The following is a 4335-nucleotide window of genomic DNA, read 5'->3' on the forward strand; positions in this document are numbered from 1 at the left end:
ACCTGCATACACAGATATCCCCCTAAAATAGCTAAAACTAAAAACAAACTAAAAACTACTTCCAAAACTATTCAGCTTTGATATTAATTAGTTTTTTTGGGTTCATTGAGAACATGGTTGTTGTTCAATAATAAAATTAATCCTCAAAAATACAACTTGCCTAATAATTCTGCACTCCCTGTATTCGGATAGAGCATGTGATTTTAAACAGCTTTCTAATATACTTCTATTATCAATTTTTCTTTGTTCTCTTGGTATCTTTTGTTAAAAAGTAGGGATGTAACTCAGGAGCTGGCCCATTTCTGGAGCACTATATGGCAGCAATTTTGCAAGAATGTTATCCATTTGCAAGAGCACTATATGGCAGCACTATTTCCTGTCATTTAGTGCTCCAGATGCCTACCTAGGTATCTCTTCAACACAGAATTTTAATGGAACGAAGCAGATTTGATAATAGAAGTAAATTGGAAACTTTTTAAAAATGGTCTGTTCTGTCTGAATCACAAAATACATTTTTTGGGTTTCGTGTTTCTTTAATTTTGACTTTCACATCTTTTGATGTTAATTAGCACAAACACAGACGTTTACTATAATAAAATGCCAATAAGAGACAAAGAATAAAGCCTTTCCCATGTCAATAGATAATCACAAACTGATGGTATATTTTGAAACTGTAAGGTGTACCAAGACATATATGATGTGTGGGGCTATATCACACACATAATTACTGAATCTGTGTTTAACTGAAAATGTCTCCAAACAATAGGCTTATTCCAGATCATATTACCTCATTTGATGTATGAAAAAGTTACCCAAATGCTTCCTCATTCTTGTCTAAATTGTATAAAGCAGATTTCTGCTATGAGCTTCAATCATTCATGCAACAGACAGCAGAGCTGCTCAGGAGAGACAGAGAAGTACAAGAGTAACGTAAAACATTTCAGTAAACTACTTATCCCTTAATGGAACAGTGAACGTTGAAACATGGAACATTTCTCAACACCATCCAATCAAGAATCTCCTGAAGATACATTGGAACGTGGTATTCCAGAGCAACACAATGCTTATCCAATGGCAAAAGTAGATTCTCTTCCAGAGTACCCTCAGAACAATACAACAATGGTCAATTCTCTTCCCAGCGTACCCCCATGCTAATCCAATGCCTGTGGCCAGCTCTCTTCCAGTGTACCCCCGTGCTAATCCAATGTCTGTGGCCGGCTCTCTTCCAGCATACCCCCGTGCTAATCCAATGTCTGTGGCAGGCTCTCTTCCAGCATACCCTCGTGCTAATATACCAATAATGGTTTATACTCAACCACCACCATTTACATCAGTCATAACTACAACATCACAAAATTATGAGCCAGAAGAATCTTTCAAAGATTATAGGACATTCTCTATTATAACTACAGCAGTATGCTGCCTGTTAATTGGATCTGCTGCACTTCGCTACTCAATCAAGGTAATAAAGTAATATATAATTCTATGAAATTAAATAAGGAGAAAAGTGTTAGTGGGAATGTTAAATACAAATCTAAACCCAACCATAGTCCACCTCAAAGATTAAAGTTTAGCAGATATTTTACATGGGAGCATGCTTAGGTACAGTTAATGTACCCCGTATGAGAGTAATTTCTCTTAAAACAAAGCAAAATGCTATTATTTAGAATATGCCCTCTCTGTGTGATTCCCCAATCAAATTCTGCCTGAGTCATGTGGTTCCACCTGATCCAATGATAACGCTAGCCTGGCTACTGTTATAGAAATGCAAAGCTTAAAATGTCAGGGGATAGGAAATGTTACGGGATACAAGTACAGTATGTCATGGAGTGCAAGTGTGGATATCAAGGGGTACAAGATTGGAACGTCAGGGGGCTACAAATGGGAAATGTCAAGGGATACAAGAAAATAAGTAATGGGGGCATAAGAGGGGAATGTCAGGTGATACAGTTGGGGATTATCTGAGGGTACAAGTGGGGAATGTTTTGAGGGTAGACCTAGGGAACTTAAGGGACTACAAGTGAGGAATATCAGGGGATACAAATGGGGAATATTAGGGGGTAAAATTGTGGAACATCAGGCTGTACAACTGGGGAATGTATTGGGGGTAAAATTGTGGAACATCAGGCTGTACAAGTGGGGAATGTTTGGGGTAAAATTGTGGGACATCAGGCTGTACAAGTGGGGAATGCTTTGGGGGTAAAAGTGTGGAACATCAGGGGCTGTACAAGTGGGGAATGTTTAGAGGGTAGGCATGAGGAGCTTAAGGGGCTACAAGTGGGAAACATCAGGAAATACAAGTGGGGAATGTCCTGAAGGTATAAGTGGGGAATGTTTGGAGGTAAAATTGTGGAACATCAGGCTAATGTACAAGTGGGGAATGTTTTTGGGGTAAAATTGTGGATAATCAGGTTGTACAAGTGGGGAAGGTTTTGGGGGTAAAAGTGTGGAACATCACGGGCTGTACATGTGGGGAATGTTTTGGGGGTAGAAGTGTGGAACATCAGTGGGTACAGGTGGGGAATGTTTTGGGGATAGGTGTGGAAAATCAGGCTGTGCAAGTGGGGAATGTTTTGGGGGTAGGTGTTGAACATAAGACTCTAAAAGTGGGGAAGGTTTTGGGGGTAGAAGTGTGGAACATCAGTGGGTACAAATGGGGAATATTTTGGGGATAAGTGAGGAACATTAGGCTGTACAAGTGGGGAATATTTTGGGGGTAGGTGTTGAACAGAAGGCTAAAAAGTGGGGAATGTTTAGGGGGTAGAAGTGTGGAACATCAGTGGATACAAGTGGGGAATGTTTTGGGGATAAGTGAGGAACATCAGGCTGTACAAGTGGGGAATGTTTTGGGGGTAGGTGTGGAACATAAGGCTGTACAAGTGGGAATGTTTGGGGGTAGGTGTGGAACATAAAGTATAAGTGGAGAATGTTTTGGGGTAGAAGTGTGGAATATCAGGGGGTACAAGTGTGAAATGTCAGGGGGTAAAAGTGGGGAACTTGGGGAGGTACAATTGGGGGACCTCATCTACTACTTTTTCTTACCATTATTTCTTTTGGTCCATCCCTCTACCTCCTTTACCTCTTTCATTTTCTTATTTCCATAGAGTTCTGGGCATAAAAAAAGTTACTACCCTTCAAATTCAGGGCAGCTGGCACTTTTGAGGTTTGGGGGGTATTACAATAATGAATGGGGGTTCTGAGAAATTCCCAGAAACCTCTAAAACTACCCTGAGGCTAAGGTGTTAACATTTTGTAATATTACCTCTTCAGATTTTGTTTAGTAAATAGCAAGTCGGGTCAAATGCTTGTGGAACTGGAACTCCTGTCTTCTTCATTCTTGTGTGGGGCCCTATATAGGTGGCACATTTGCTTAGTCATGTATTGCATGAGGACATAGTGTGACTACTAAAGGATGTTTTTAAAAAATGACTTGTACAAAGTTTTAAAAACAGTAGAATAAGGAACTGACAAAGAAACAACTCCCCTGTAGAATCAGAGGCAACTACTGCACAAACATTCTTTTGCAAGTATTTTAGGTATTAAGACAAGAAACTATTGTCATTAACAGTCATAATGACTGAAAAAGATTTACTTCAAGGTAAATAATAACTATTTTATTCTTAGTTTATACGGTCTTAGCACAATCTCAACATAAATGTACAATGAATAATAATGTTCATTCAACACACCTCATTCATAACATTCGTCCGTCAAATTCATCAGTATAAAATGCATATATATTTTTTAAAACAATGTGATATTTCCTAAGATAAAATATGACTTTAAATGACCCTCAAAAAATCTTGAAAATCAGCAGTAGTTAGTTGGATACGATCTAACAGTAATACGTCAGATGCTCAAAATAGTCATTTGTACAAAGTGTCCTTATGACTCCAAATAAGTCTCCAAAAAATAAATGAAAATCAATAGTGGCAAATTGTAACTTTAAGTGTTAGGGTAAACTCCCTTATAAGTCCGTTTATGGTTTGTTTTATTGTGTGTATATATATGAACACAAGCGCTGCTCCTTATTCAGGCATATTGTTCCCAAAATCTCCGTATACGGTGTTATTTAGAGTTCCGCAATCATGTGTGTGTTACGGTTGCGTTAAGGTTTTACTTTTCACAGTCTTAAAAACAATATTGTTATAATATTGTTATAACTTCTTAGCTTCACTAAAAATAAACAATCTTACCGCCAAAGTGTATGAGCTGGCTTCTGTGTAAGTGTGTATATCGCTCTCACCTGCAGTACCTCTGACTATTCCAGCTTGTACTTTACCGGGAGTCCTCACGCTGCTAGCTTAGCGTCTGACGTCACCGGTCTCGATCAGC

At 38.8% G+C, this 4335-nt stretch overlaps 1 protein-coding gene across 1 annotated transcript in view; it reads left to right on the plus strand.

Annotated features, from left to right (window-relative positions):
• Positions 1-887: 887 nt before the first annotated feature.
• The window catches only part of LOC128638299 (uncharacterized), a 9893-nt gene continuing 6445 nt past the window's right edge, over positions 888-4335 (plus strand). Inside the window, exon 1 of the mRNA XM_053690179.1 lies at positions 888-1462. The gene's annotated coding sequence lies outside the window, so the exon portion shown is untranslated. The remainder of the gene's footprint in view (positions 1463-4335) is intronic.

This window comes from Bombina bombina, chromosome 8, assembly GCF_027579735.1.
Source record: "Bombina bombina isolate aBomBom1 chromosome 8, aBomBom1.pri, whole genome shotgun sequence".
Classification (NCBI taxonomy): Eukaryota; Metazoa; Chordata; class Amphibia; order Anura; family Bombinatoridae; genus Bombina; species Bombina bombina.